This window comes from Neolamprologus brichardi, chromosome 1, assembly GCF_056152115.1.
Source record: "Neolamprologus brichardi isolate AB-2024 chromosome 1, ASM5615211v1, whole genome shotgun sequence".
Taxonomy (NCBI): domain Eukaryota; kingdom Metazoa; phylum Chordata; class Actinopteri; order Cichliformes; family Cichlidae; genus Neolamprologus; species Neolamprologus brichardi.
The window spans coordinates 23,799,303-23,815,630 of record NC_142104.1 but is presented as its reverse complement, the minus strand read 5'-3'; the positions used below and the strand labels follow the sequence as shown (position 1 = coordinate 23,815,630).

The window sequence follows — 16,328 nt, the reverse complement described above, 5'->3', positions numbered from 1 at the left end:
TTCAGTATGTATTTATCTTTTGGTGTGTGCCTTTTTGCTGCTGGCATCTTAAATGTGCTTCTTTATGTGACCTTGTGGTTCTGTAAATGTTTTATTTAATGGAGAAAGACTCAGAAATTGTTTTTCTGCTGCCAAGTAAGTATGAAACGGATGATCAGCGGCTGAGCCTATATTATGCAGTCATTCATAATCCCCGGAGTTAATGTAGCTCATTGCTCTATATGTAGCACACTCGGCTATTTTAGCACACTTTTTTGGGTTTTTTTGTCAGTCTGCTGTCTTTGACTCAGCCAGAATTAAAAACCAAACTATGATCAGCGTTTTGCTCATTGAATCCTCTGTATCTCTGTCAGTTTGCAAGATTGATCTTCAGTAATATCATCAGCTTCATGACATATGGCTAAAGATTTGTGTCTAACGGTGGCACATTTGTTTTATGAAATCTTTATTTCATCAGCCAGTCTCATTAAGATTCTCTCTCAGGTGTCTGTTTTACAAGAGAGACCTAAGGATGAGAAGCATTCATAAGGAAATGATTAGCAAACGGAACAACAACACAATAAACAGAAACATTGGCGACAGTTGCAAGAACCACGCTATACTTTTGACTTTGCAAAAACACACTGCTTAAATCTGCAGTCATTTTTGGCAGTAAATTGTTTTGGTCATTTGACTCCATTAAAAGTCAATCAAAAGTCAGAAAGAGTCTTAAAAATAGCCAGAATTAATCCACATCTGTGTGGAGTTTGCATGTTGTACCCAAAGACATGCAGTTAGTGAGGTTAAGTGGTGATTCTAAATTGCCCATAGGTGTGAATGTGAGTGTTGTTTGTCTCTCTGTGTGTTACGTTCCAGCCCCCTCCCTGCGATCCTGAATTGGATAAGTGGAAGAAAATTAATAGATAGTAAGACAGCCTAAATAGACCTTAAGGGATCTCTAATTAAGGGGTTAGATCACCTTTTGAAATCAATATACCGGGCAGCATCCACCTCTCATTGTAAAGAGGCAAAAGTGAAAGCAGAACTGGTGGTAGCCATGTGGTTCTGCAGTACTTTGATCGATACAAACGGCTATGTCTGCAATTTTTTTGCACTGTGCAGAAAGCCAAACATTTTCAGCAACATTTCAAATATGAGTATATTTGAGGATTTGCTGTTTAGCTGCTTCAGATGACTCCTACATGCAGATCTAATTCGTTAGTTTACGTTTAATTTGGATTGTTTTTACAGTCTTACTGACTTTTAATTGACTGGTAATTTAGTCGCTGGCAGCTTCCCTAATTAAGCCAGTGAGTTGCCATCTTTTCCAGTTTTAGCTTCCACTGCATGCACATATATACCTACATGTTACATCACTGCTATGTTACCCCAGAGCAGGAAATCTGTGTGAAGTCAGTGTGTCTTACAGCATGTCACGTTGCTCAAACAGGCTTTTTGCATTGCCAATGCTCACGTGCTGGGTGTTGTTTAGAGGGTCTTCACTGCTGTCCTCAGGTTTTACCCCCAATTTCCATATATAAGGAGAGGTGGGCCCAGAACAGACCCATACTGCCTAGAGTACTTTATATTTGGCAGTTTATAAACTGACCATAACTGTAGTTCAGGCCCGCCCGAAAGTCAAGTGAACCCTCACAACTGCAGTGCACCAGCTGATAACTGCTGATAATGCACATAGGCTTGTGGATCAGCTGATACCATTCTGTGCATCTAGCTGGCGAGTCTCATATAAGTTACTTATTTAAGCTGCTGAAAACCTACTTACCTTCCTGTGCAAGCTGCTTTGAAACCCACCTATGCCTGTTTTTGTCGATGCCTGCTGTATTCTTTGCTTTAGGGGTGTTTTTGCTGCTGTGCTGTCTATTTCAGGTTTTGTATACGCACATGGAAGGGAAAGTTGTGCTCTTCAGTCTCTTTCAGTTTAATCAAGACAGAACTGAAGTAGCGCTGGCTGCATTGATATTTAAAGACGTTGATTAATCAACTAATTTTTTCTGAGGAGTCTATTAAATGTTGTTAATGCTGTCTAAGTTTAAATGTTGGTATTTAAAGTACCAAAAAAGATGCTTTATACTGTGATTGGTTTATAAAAATTATTTTGATTTTTATGGTTTTTCCCTGTGAAATATACCGATGACTAATTGTTCAGTTTGTTTACATGGTGAAAAATGCTGGTTCTCTTCAGTTTCTTCCTCGTCTCTTTTCTCCTTTCTCTTCAAGTGTCACTTGTATTCTTCCTTATGCCACGTTTTATAAAGGAGAAAGTCTGCGACCTCATTTGTGGCATCACAAACAGTGATAAAAAGTGACACTTGGGCACAACACTGACATGTAGCTCATTATCACATTACTCTCTCATCTGAGAATCAAATCTTTGGCGTGTGAAGAAACTTACTGAGGTACATCTGATTTTCAGGAAATGCACAAAATGTGAGGTGTCACAGTTTTTTTTCTGTTGTTTTTGAATAATAATCTGTCTTTGTACAATCTTACATTTCAGACAAAATCCCTGGAACAATAAAAATAAGAGTTCTGTGAAAAGTTAGTTATTTCAATTATATTTGAATATCTAACATGCTAGTGTTTGGAATAAACTAAATTAAAAGACATATAACACAGACTCGGTGGCTGCTGGCTGTTTTTAAACAAAGCCAGTTGTTAAATTACTGAAATAAATACATTTACTGAACTTACTCAATAAAATTAGCGTGAACTTTGATCAATTTTAATCCAAAGCAGCTTTGCAACATGCAGTGATGATGTACACTAAGTAATGTCCAAAGCGAGGGTGTCAAACATAAGGTCCAGGGACCAGAAGCAGCCTGGCACAGACTCCAATCTGCCTTTGGAAAATATGACAGGGAGCGTAAATAATTTGGGCATTCATACTATAGCACAGTAATTAAAAAAACAGATAAACTATTAAATAACAGAAAAGTTCCTGTCCTCTCTCTGTTTTTTTTTGTTTTTTTTTACAATGGGTCCAAAAAAGGGACATTTTCTGTGAATTTACAGAAACTTTCTGTTTATAATTACAGGACGTTCTGGGCAATGAGCCATGTGATTTTTTTTTTCCTGTAATTTTACACATTTTTTAAAATTCAAGCCCAAAGAGTCGTGCTGACAGATTTCTTTCTTTTACCGTAGCAGCGTTTCTATATCACATGGAAAATCTAGGACAATTAAACTATCTCAGAGATTAAATGTGCAGTTCAACAGGGGAATTAAACTGCACATTTGAAAGGGGAGTGTCAGTTGTCTGGCCCACTTATGTGGATCTTGATATGAAAGAAACCATCTATGTCCACTGTGATCTTTGAAGAGAGGCGATGGTTTACAACACCAACTGTCTGCCATCTATAATCCAGTTTTGAGATCCCGTCCCAGACGCCTTAACGCCCACTCACATCCTGGGCCTTTTGACCTCAGTAAATCACACAATAGGGTGGGGCTAGTTTCACAGTGGGTTAACTCGAAACCTTGGCTGATTGTGACCTACAGCCATTTTCGCACCTTGGCTCGTGTAATTAGGTAGAGGATCAATCCATGTCCCTCTTTGGGGGACACTGAAATAGAGCTTAAATCTGGGACTCTCCCCCATTTGACCCTAGAACTGAAGAAGCTTCTCGGATGAGAGTTGAAACATCTTCAAGCAACTTAAAGAAGTCCAGACGCTTTTCTTTCCAAGCTCCTTAGACCTCTTGATATGAAATGAATTTGACATCTCTAGTCTGAAGCTTAAAAAATACATTGTGAGATTGCTGTTAGTTTTGCGTAGGCACCATTAGGCACCATTGCAGCATCCTGGTAAAACGTTTTTTTTGGCATGCACAAGCGGTATCCACTGCTCTCATCAGCTGTCACAAAGAGGCATTGAGGTGTGCAGTTCACGGTTTTGAATAAAATGCTTTGAGAGCTATTGGATGGCTTCTCTTAAAATGTGTTTTAAAGTTTTGTGTCCCCCTCAGTATGAACATAAATGTAAAAACACGTATTGGGCCGTGTTTGCAAGTTTATGGTGCAAATAAAATGTAAGCAGCTCGCCTCATGTGTAAACATCTGGGATACTTTAAAATATGCATCTACTGCATGACCTGTATGAGACAGACTGCTGAAAAACGTGTTGACACATCGCAGCCTACTTTAGATCTGCGGGTCAGCTGCGGGTCAATGATGAACATCATTTGTGCAATAAAATGTTCAGAGAACTCTGCCCACAAACGTGTTCCTTGGAACAAAGCTTCCTTTACTCGCTCAGGTGTTTCAAGAATATCGACGCTGACTACACAGCACACAAATGTTAGCAAATCACAGATGGCACCGAGTCCCAGGGAGTATGAATAGTACCCAGATAAAATGCCAGACAATAAAAGTTTTTCTGTTAATTAAACAGAGTTAAACACAGACGACTTTTTGTGTTTACTGCTAATAATATCATTTTCGCTGCAAAGCAAATAGTCTTCCACTAAAGTATGAAAACAAATGACGTTATCGTGATCAGCAAGAATTTTCGTGACATTAATTAGTTTGCTCGTTTGGCTAAGCGGACCATAAACTAAAGTCTGATTGCAAACGTGGAAGGATGCAGAGGGGAAAGTGCGTTTGTGACTTTCTCCAAAAATGTACGTGTTTGAACAGATAAAGCAGAAGCAATACAGAAAGCAAAAGACGCCTCTTGATCAGCCTCTTGGAGACATCAGTCTCCAGTAATTCAGGACAAACTTGGCGATGCCGCTTTGGCCCAAACACCGTCGCGTTTCAGCTTTGAAATTGTGCTGCCAGTTTCCCCTTTACTTTTGCTTCCTAAAGTCAATTTGAAATTGGCTAATTCTGAATGTTCCACAAGTGTCTGGTTGACTGTGATGGCTGTTCAATAAGCAGTTTTATGTGGAAAGGAGAGCCCTCGACAGTCTGATTTTTGTAGTTAAAACCTACCCGTGTTTAAATACAACATTTGCCCTTCTGCACACGCTCTGTTCGCCAAGTCTTCATGGTGTGTGCCAGCACAGCCTCCGGCACATGCAGACAAAATAAAAATACAGATTCTGTGCTGATGCAGCAGGGTAAATGCTGACCCCTGCCTATTCGTGTGTAGTCATGATGGGAACCATCTACATCAGTCCTGTTTTTAGATTTTTATCCGGCTTTGTTTCAATGAATTCAAGATATAAGTAAATGAACAAAAAAACAAGAAGAAAAGACCCTGCACCGACACATTTAGTAAAAGTTATACTGAGTCAGACTAATGCTCAATGGAAGTGCTTTATTATTGCTTCATATCAGTTAAAAATAATAACATATCACTCCGTACGCTTTCTTCTTACTGCTTTCCTGTAGGTAGAGATTTCAGTAGCTACAGTACAGACAATATTCAGACTCTTTTTCACTGCGATTTACTACTGAAAAGATCTTGAAAAATAGAAATGCCAACATTGTTGTTCAAATAGTGATTGCAGCAAAACACGATGCGTATAAAAACTAACAATGGCAGGAGACTGAACGGCCATTCAGATAATCTAAACCAGCTTTCTGACTGCAGAAGCTTTAAACGCCTTGAAAATACAGTTTAACACACATATCTTGGCTGTAACCTCTTTTTTTTAAACTTGGTACTACAAATCATATGTTAGATGAGGTTGGATTTCAGTTATTCATGACAGTAGAGAAGCTTCTAGAGAGTTTATTTTAACCCAAACGATGACATTCTCAAATCTATCCAAACAGCGACAGAAAACCAAAAGGTCTCCAAAGTGTCCAGACTTGAATACAAGTCTCCAGATATAGATTTTGATTTAGACCCTTACTCCTCCCTTTTCTTCAAAGCAGGGATTTCATGGAGATTTTTTTGTTTTTTGTTTTTTTTACCCCTCAGCTGCAAGAGGTTTGTGGGGAATTGTGGTTATCCCGCCAGGGGTTCGGGCGGGTGGCGTGGACATCCAAGATTTTGAACACAATAACCCGAGAATAGGGTGGCAGAGGATTTCCAAATGACACCATACGTGCATCAACTAAAAATCTTAGACCAGTGGTGTCCTTGAGGCCTCAAGGTCAATCAGAGGTCGAGTTTTCTGAAAATTAATGCAGGATTTCGAAATTCAACAAATACTCAAAATCTACTAAAAATCTCACATGAGTTTGAATCTCAGGCCGATTTTCCAACAATCACCTTGGATTTTCACATTTATACCACAGGTGGATCTACTAGGAGGCTAAGGGTAGCACTGGAGGCTGCCAGTATTTTATTTTACACGGTTATAATGCACAGTTAGTGCAGCAGGGAATCCATCAGTACAAACCAGTGTGATGCAAAAAAGAGGCAGAATCGGTTAGCAGTTAATTTGAGAGGAGAACGTCAGTGGAGATGCACATACAAGTTAAAATGGATGTAAGTGGTCAATTAGATACATAAAGCATTTAGCTACCAAAACCAGTTAATAACTAATCAATCAGAGTACATTCTGCCTGCAGCACCCACCACAGCCTGTAATTTATTCTACCAGCCAAGCTAATTGATATTTTTTACACAATAATTCCAGTAATCAGCAGAATTAAAAACCTGTTGTCAAGCATGCTTTTTCAGATACTTAACTGACAGACATGTTTTTCAGTGTTTTTCCTTCATGTTCAGCAGTGTGGGTGTTGCAGTGCTTTTTAAAAAAGGAAAGAAAATACTCAGTTAGTCAATCTATGGCACAACCACTTCAGTCAACTTTGCTTTTTAGTTTTAGTTTAGTCCTTCTGGAAGTAAGCCTTGCCACTCAACACCTATCTTGGAAATGCCTCTGGTCAGTTACTTCAGGCTAACGAGACCAGGCCCCTAAATGAATGAGGGAGTGAAGCATTACTGGAGTTTCAGTGTTGACTGGGCTGTAAAATCTGCTTGTATAGAATTACAAGTTCAGTCTCAAGGGAAAAAAATATTTTGGAGACTTTTCCCCAAAAAGCCTTTTTTATTTTTACATGTTATCCTTCTACTCTGCATTTGCGAAGCTTTATTTATGGCTTGATTCGGTGTGCATGTCATCTCACCAGAGTACTTGGAAAGAAACCTTACCTTTATTCCTCATAGTACCTATATCATTAATACAAAACCATCCATTATACAGTTAAACATCACCTCTGCGCTTGCATCAGGGCCACATGTTTCCCACTTTGGGTGTTATAAAGCACATTATTGAATTTTTGCCATAAATTTCCCCGACTGTGTCTCTGCTTTCAGGATGAGAACTTGCGGAAATGAGCTGTCTTTTATGTTTTCAGGGAAACTCTCTTGTTAGGGAGGCTGGTTGGTACAAATGTTCAGACAATCACACTTAAAATGTTGAGCTCGGACTTTCTGAAGCAGTAAATTTGTAAGAGAGCAAAATGGCATCTTAAGGGATTGTGCTTTTACTTCTGAGAAAGGAGAAATATGAAAACTGTGTGTGTTTTCGTAGTAGTCGGCAATGGAGGAGGGTAAAACTTTACAAATGATCTTGTATATAAAAACTTTAAATTATACATCTGGCACGATTCATCTAGCAGCTTGTGCATTCACAAGCCTTCAGTCTAGTTATTATCATCTGGCTGGGACTTGATTTGCAAATGGGTCTGATTTGCAAATAGTTCTGATTGGCATGTCATTAGCTGCTGAAGTGCGGCACAAGTATCAGCCCGAGTGTATGACCTGAATTGCCATCAGGCGTTCATTTTAAACTGTCAGACTTTATTTCTCTACCATTTCATGTTATGAGGCATGCAGCATGGTTTTACACACCAAGGAGTGCTAAGAAGTGGCTGTGATTCACAGCCAGTGTGGCTTTTTAAAAAGGAGACTTGGTCCTGGGAAGGATATTTGGGTTCATATTTCAAATTCAGTCACTTTTAAATGCTGATCCTGAATTTCTGTGTGTGTTTGTGTGTTGAGGGATGAGTCTGTGACCAGCAGAAACATCAATTATTTATTGCAGTGTACACACAAGTGGCTGTGTGCACATCTGCATATCCACTACATAAAACAGCATCATGCAAATCATTATAGTGGGGGTTAACTTAATATGATGAAACTTGTCTTAAAGTATGCACGTGTGCAGGTAAATCCCGGAATCTCTTTTCTAGAGAAAGAAGGAAGTGTACACTGAAAGGCAAAAGGTGGCATTCCTATTATCTTTAAAGATGCGGCTGTTGGGCATTTGTATGAGGATAAGAGTGATAGCCATGCAAATGTTGATTTTCATGTTTTCCATCTACATATCAGAAATGTTTTCATTCATCTGCCCCTGACCTTGACTAACCAGAGCACAAAAGCTTCTCCAAGTTTCCCTGGGACCAAATGGAAATATATCATTACTATTCTGCACTCGAGACCGCAGAAAACACAAAACGGCAACGCATCTATTGACAAATTTATTATACAATCTGAGTGTACAAACTCTAGATTTCATCATCTTGCTCATCAGCAGCTCTTTCCTATGAATTATTTGTGGGCTCCTCTCCTTCCTTGCCTGTCCTCTCCTCTTGATATGGTAAAACCCATCAAGAATCTATAAGTAGGCTCTGTCCCAGTGTCTCTCAATCAAAATCAGGGGCAAGCAGCTCCTCACCCACTCTGCCGGCTGAATTATTTACCAGCCATTGATGTGGTGGTTGACCAGCAGTTTTGCTTCTGAATTATTCATATCGTCTCTCCTCTTAGGAGAGGAGGATTAACGCTGCGAATATATTCACATTTTATTTGTTGTGCTCCTGAACGCGTATACCAAAATGCAGCATCTGAAAGTCCGGTTTGGGATTAAACCCAATCTTATTTATCACCATTATCCTCAAGTCTCAAGATGATTTATTTTTAACACAACACATCCACTTAATTCCTGTTGCAGCTTACGAAGGAGTGTGTAAAGTCATAAATGTCATTACTGTGCAAGTGTGTCTTAATTAGAGAAAAATCCCAGAACCTGCAGGATAATGATTTTTTTTTTTTTTTACCCACACAAGGTGTTTAAAACATTCAAAGACAAATCCGGCTAAGCTGCCTACACGCAGATAAGTTTATCTTAAGTGAATGTATGTGATTATAGTTTAAGCAACAGCAGCATAATCCTCTTTGTGCACTTGGACATAGGTTGTGAAATTCAAGTTCTGCAGCACAGCAAAGTCCAAAATCACACATGAATAATTCACGTTTTTAAATTTTAATTCATGTTCATGCTAAATTTTAAGAGCCGCCTCTCAATTGCGTTTGTGTGTAGTTGATTTGGTTTGTGGAGGAGCGCGTTCTGCAAATACAGTGTTCATTTCAAATATAGCGACCTAATGATGTCAGCTACAGTAGCAGTGCTTATGCTTAGCTTTTAATTAAAGCTGAACTGTTTTCTATAACAGATGTGAACGTTTAGAACAGCTAACAAGTAACTGGACAATTTATTAGGTACGCCTTGTTCATATTTAATCCTTCACCGTGCAGCAAGGTGTTGACAACATTCCTCAGAGGGCCTAAAGTGTGGCGAGAAAGTGACCTGCACATCATCGCAGTAGGATAGATCAATGCTTTCATTTTGTTTTCTGGCAAATTCCTATCCTACCATCTGAATGTTGCAGCAGGAATCAAGACTCGTCAGTCCAAGCAACAATTTTCTGTTGTCCAATTTTGGTGAGCATGTGTAAACTGAAGCCTCAGTTTCCCGTTCTGCTCCCAGAAATTATTTTCTGTATATACCTTGGTTGTAAATAGTGGTTATTTGGGATATTGTTGCCTCTCTTAATGTCTGGCCATTCTTCTCTGATGTCTGAGCCCACAGAAAAGCAGCAGTTTCTGAAATACTCCTGCTTGGCACCAAGAGCCATGTCACATTCCAAATCGCTTAAATCCCCTTTGTTACATATTCCTAAATGTACTTTAGAGGGTCACCTAGATCATGCCTACATGAAGTGAATCGCTGTCATGTGATTGGCTGATTAGCTATTTGTGTTTAAAAGTGGTTATCAGGTGTACCTAACAAAGTGGCTAAATAAAGCAACTTAATAAATAAATAAATAATGCATTATCAGTTTGGCAGCAGTGTCTTTTTTTTTAAGCTGACTCATAGGAGAGCTTAACTTGAATGATAATATTCACTTTGTAGTCTAATGTCTGCTCTGACCACTCAATCGCTGACCCGCTGCCTCTTTGTCGCTGATGCACTTGCTCTGCATAAACACACTGTCAGCGCCGCTGCTGACGAGAGGGAGATGGGCGATGACAGCGAGCGTCTCGGGAGCCGACACGCACACTGACACTTTTTTTCTCCCCCCTGCTCTGACTGGCAAAAATGATCATTGTAACATCTCTTCTCCCACCCTCTATTTACAGATAGCAGAACATGTTCAAAGGGAATACTAATGAGCTTAAAAATCTGCACAGGGCTTGATTCATTGCTTGGATGTCTGAAGGTGTGATTCATGTTGCCATACGACACCCTGCACCTCTTTAGGAAATGTACCCTGCACACGAGCGGCGATCTGGAAATGAAATGCTTTTAGTTGTCTGTGACAGTTTACCTGAAACTTTGAATTCTTTGGCAGTGCTTTTGGGGAGTGTATGTACTTTGGTCTGTGAAATGCAGACTGAGTGGTTGTGTAGGCAGGATAAATATAATGATAATGCCCTAACATTTACAAGATGCTGTTACATGGCAGTCACCTCTTTCCATTACTGTAGATGCAGCTGAAGTGCGTGCCTTAATGGTGCGAGGTCACAAATTGGAGTTGACAGCTGAGTGAAAATTGACAGCATCGCGGTGACATTTTCTGCTGTCTGCATAACGCTCGCTGAAACCATGGTTTCGCTGTTTAAAGTCGCCGCAGGTCAAACAAATGAAACTACAGTCAGAGTTTAATTAGTTCTTATGTTTTATTTGTTTCAATTGCTTGAGTCACATTTACTCCAAAAGCAGATGCCAAACAATACCCATCTTAATAAAACCTCACTTTGTGCCAGATAGTATAACTGAGTGATACTTCAGAAAATGCAAATGAAACTCTGACCTGCATGCTTTAGGTACTGTTTTAGTTTATGTATGTGTGCTTTTTTTGGGGGGGTGTTTGTGGGAAGTATTCATTATTCTCACTACCTGTGGGGAGAAACTGTCTTTGAAATAGCTGCTGCTTGATTTAATGCTTCGGTAGCGTTTTCCAGATGGCAGGAGTGAGAAAAGAGAGTGTGTGGGCTGGTTGACTGGTGTCCTTGATGATGCTCTGGGCTTTCCTTATGGAGCAGGTGATGAAGATATCATAAGCCCATCGTAAGTGTGTGCCAGATTTTTTGACGATTTTTTTTTGAGGCAGGCTTTACTGTGTTTAGCAGCAGTTTTCAGTCCTGTCCAGTTGAAACTGCCAGTATATATAGTGCGATGTAGCCAGTCAGAGTACGGCGCAGTGATGAAAGGTAAGCCAAAGCTTGGTTCCCATGCCAACTCGTTTAAGTCACCTTACGACTTTGAGTCTTTGTTGTGATTTTCTGAGCTGGTGGAGGAAGCAGCACGCGTTATGACAAAGTTTGTGATGTGCACTGTGGCGAGTTTGGAACTTAATACATCAGGCAGCCAGGACTTTTTTAAGGGCGGGGAGAGGAGGACTCTAAAATACAGCGAAATGTATGTGTGCCCAGTGCTGTGCAAAAGTCTTGGGCCATCCGTCCTTCCTTTAGATTTTGCTATGAAACGGGAAATCGGTACAGCACTTTACATGTATACAAATACAGCATATAAGGCATAAATGGCGTCTGTACAACTGTAATGAGCTTCAATATCAATATTTGCTATGACCAACTTTATTCTGAACTCTTTTATGCAAGCTTTCCTGTAATTTCTTGACGTAGTTTTCAGTTCTTCACACTTCTGAAAGGACATTGAAATGTCTTCCTCGGATGTTGGCTGCCTGTTGTTCCATGACCAAGCTTCCACTGCGTTTTACAGATGCCTGAACACCCTCACTGCAGGAGACCTGTGGCCACCGGTTTTCAGTCGAGTTCTTGTGCCTTTTCTCCCTGCTTCCCTTCCTTAAGAATGACTTGCACCCTTTCACTGAGGCCATTTCTGATGAGGCTTCAGTGAACAGTAGACGGACAGCTGAAGGGCCAAATGTGTCTCTCAGGTCCTGTGTCAGGTCTTTGCTGGATTTTCTCTCTGTTTTTTTAACGACTTGACTTTCAGATGCTTTTCATCTTCTGTAGACAGACTTCTCGCCAAGTTTTCAGCTCTTTGTCAATCACGATATGGTAAAGCTGTGTTATTCTTGGAATTTTTATAGATTCGACTAAAGAAAGGGGAACAAATGATGTGTTTTTGTGGCAGGCTGCTAGTGACAAAGTGCCTAAAGATCCAATTTAAAATGGGCTCTTTGGTAAGTTTTCTGTTCTGTGTCGACACAATACTGTTTTATCTGTTGCGCCTTCTTTATGCTTGAATGATACATGGCTCAGTGTTAAGTGGCTTAAAAACAACCGTTCCTCTGAAAATGGTCACGTACAATGACTGGACTAAAACTAAGTAAAAAAGCAGCCAATGTCCAAAAAACAAAACAAAAAACAAACCTTTGAAAGACCTGCAGGATGTCCGCAGAAGTATTGCTCAGACCACGTTAAAGAAATCAGAAGATAGTCTAGCCCTTGGATCCTTGGCAAACTCCTGTAATACTGCATATTTACATTATTATTAAATATATTATTAAAACCACTGATAGGAAGTTATTAATAGTCATCGCTATCATGTTGTTATACTTGGGAAATCTTGTTTCATGTGGCTGTTACTCTGAGACGCACTACACACAAAGACATCTATGATTCTCCGCCCGATAACCATGCCCCCGATGGCAGGCAGCACCTCCCGTCTCCTCAGCAGGAAACTGAACCACCACTCAACAGTTAAAGGACACAAAGTGTGTCCGAGGGAGTGACCCAGTCTTCATGCTCCCCATAGCCCAATCTGATCAAGCACCCGTGGGATATACTGGGGCAAATCCTTTTCATGGAGGCTCCACCTGGCAACCCACAGGACCCAAAGAATCCTCTGTTAATATGGTACCAGACACCATGGGACACCCCTGGACTCCCCAGGCTCCAGCTGCATTTTTTTTTGGTAGAACAAGAAAAAATAAGAGGCACCTAAACAACCCTTCTTCATCTTTTGAGACTGTACACCCTCAGTTTCTTTCTGTGCCTCTTCTTCTTCAATGAGAAAGACGCATGGAAAGTTCTTCCCACCAGAGATGTGAGCGGAGGAGTGGAAGCAACAGACAAATGAGGCACCCTTGCTTCTGAGCTGTCATTTCAAAAGCAATGTGACAGCAATGTGACAGCAATGTGACATGTAGCGCAGCTGTATCCTATGTTTATTGTTTTGTCACAGCCTACTGCTGTATTTTATCTCCGATGTCAGATAAGCATAACAGTGTTCATGACACTTGTAGATCCAGGCCTGCTTTTAATCAAATGCACAATGTGCCTCAGTGTGACACGAATGTACAGATGTCGTGCATTTTTTTAAAAAATTGCACAAACGCAAAGGTGGAAAGGCACAAAGATCATGAAGTAGATCACCCTAAATAACTGAAATGACTTAAAAGGAAATATTTATTGATAAATTTGTCTTCCTGCCCCTATTTGGATGTCCCATCTGTGTGTCACATGCCTTCTTCAGATAAACGGTTTACATTTGTGAAGCATTCAACTGTCCATCCTCCATCACAGCTCTTGCAGGCCTCTGCTCTCCTTGCTCTTTTCTCCTCCAGATGCATTTTTAGGTTATTGAGACATCCTTCGAGGTGGTGCACTCAGATTGGTTTCCAGTTCACAGGGCTCATCGGTGTATATATCGCTTTGGGGAAATGGGTGAGAAAATTTGGAGCCTTTCCCAGCTGACATAGGGCCAGAGGCAGGCTACACGCTGGAGAGGCACATCAACACGCACAGAGAAAGGCCGATACACTCTCGCATCTACACCTGCAGCCAACTTGGAATCATCAATTAACCTAACAAGCATTTCCTCACATTTGCGTGTTGGGTTAGGTTTTGCTTTAAGGCTCACAAAGACGATATTAACATCCCGATCTTTAGCAGGTACGGTCGTGTGCCAGGCCTCTGATTAGCATTGAAGGTTGAGTATAGCTGAGGCTGGAGGGACTATATGGCCATAAGGTCTGTGATGTAAGGTATGGGAGAAGGTCACATTTTGACCCTAAGATGACGCTAGAGGATGGTCCAGCGATCACACCACTCTTTAAAATTCAACCTCAGGGCACAATGAATATTGGTACCAAATTTAATTAGAATCCATCCAATATTGATATTTAAGCCCTGACCAAATTAGTGGAGTTACTGACAGACCCTTATTATCATTACTGGAACTTTAAGAGCAGAATTTTAATCTGCCTTGTTTGCATGTTGTTTGTGATGTGAGTTTCTGAATTCTTTGTGATTTGTCTTTATATTCCCCGCATATCGATGTGTAATAAGAACAAAAGGAAGAAAGACAGGCAGACCATGCACGATAAAACTCCTCCTAAATGCAATTTAAAACAAAGGGCTTTGAACAGGAGCTGTGTGGTCACCGCAACAGTGAAAATATGTTTCATTTTCTGCTGCTTTTCTAATATTGATTGGTTTGTAAAATGCTTTGGTAAGCGAGCGGTGGATGAGCCTCGGTGTCACCGAGGTGTTGTTTTGCAACTTGAAGATAAAAAGCCATTTCTAAATCACTGCATGGCTGCACTGGCACTGGCCTCTGAATATTGCGTAATACCAGTTTTTGTCTGAAGACGCCAAAGCAAATGGTTTAGCACAGAATGGAGAGCAACACAAAATCCCACAAATAAACAAACCAGGATTAAGAATGCAATAATCACAGTCTTCGCTTTCCACCTCGCCATCCCGTGTCCTCTGATATTTTCTGCCAATCTTGAAAAACGTTTCACTGATTTTGAGTTAAAAAAGTAGAGCAGAGTTACTTTACTCCGCGAGTTCAGAACGCCACAAAAGGAACTCTTCTTCTTCTTTTTTTTCCTTTTTGCCATTTTGCTTGGCCGTTAAATTATCGCTAGCCGAACTTCTGTCTGTGACAGAATCCTATTAGATGCAGCCTCTCTGGGCACAGCTCTCTCCCTTTAAAATAATAGCCTTTTACTGTACAGTGTAACGTAGGATCATAGCACAGAAGCCAAACATTGTACCTGTTTTTCAAATCAGCCAGTTACCTTAAAGAAATGCAGGCTTACAAATGAAGGCGTGAGACTTTCAGAAGGACATGATTTTTAAATACAGTCGTTAATTATACTGGTTAATTGCAGATTTCATTATTGATCCAATACTAAGTAAATACAGGGCCATTATTGTACCAATACCAGTGCTTCATGGTTTGAGATAAATTACCATTAATTTTCTAATTCTGAACATGTTTTGATGATCACTAAATCACAGATTTTTCTTTCTTTCCGCAATAATTAGTTGACACAACAAAACACACCTTTCAGATTTTCATCTATTTTGAAATTGGGTTTTTGGAGACCTCTAAATGTTCCTCTTTGACTATTGTTTAAATGTGCTGTAGGCTGTGAAAAAAAACGATCCTATCGCGCTAGTATTGATTTAATACCAATATTAGTGTTGGCATCGATACCATTGATATTCGGATTGATCCGCCCACCTCTAGTTAATTAAAGTAAGTAGCGATGCATTCACAAAGCAGTGCTGAATCTGATGTAAATAAATGTCCAGTTTTCCTTATGATTCAGGCTGTTATAAGCAAAAGTTTGGATATATTTCATATCAGGAAGCAGCAGGTAAAAATTCTGTAATTTAGCTGGTTACAAAAAGTGTTTGCAAGCCGTGATGAAAGCTGTGACCTACTGGGAAGCCCAAACGTTTCCATGTAGCACACTTGCTGTTTAATAGTTTTTTTCTAATTTCTTTTTGTTAATAAAGTGGAATGGTGTGTGGATTTGTAGAAAATAATTTTATCATTTTTGCCGGCTCTAAATTGTTGTGCAGTTTCCAAAGAAAAGAGGGAAAAAAGGCAATGAATTGGTGATACCTTTGTAAAGAAAAAAAAAATCATACAACGTGTGTAGTAGCAGAGTTGCTTCACACAAAGACAGTTTTGTTTGTGCACAGAGTCCTTGATATCATTTGGTCATTTCTAACTCTCCACACACTCCAGTAACAGCCAGAGGCCTGCCCAAGGGGGGCTACCATGGGTTAGAGCGAATCAAAGCACCTGTCTCCCAGCCAGTGCTGGACAAAACCTCATGTCATTCACAGAGGAGAGGCTAATAACACTGTTAGGCAATTTGGGCTCACTTCATTGTATTTCAGAAAGAGCAGC

General features: G+C 40.1%; 1 protein-coding gene across 1 annotated transcript in view; it reads left to right on the top strand.

The window, feature by feature from the left end:
• gpc5a (glypican 5a) overlaps positions 1 to 16,328 on the top strand; it is a 138,324-nt gene that overhangs the window by 68,632 nt on the left and 53,364 nt on the right. The gene's annotated exons all lie outside the window — the stretch shown is intronic.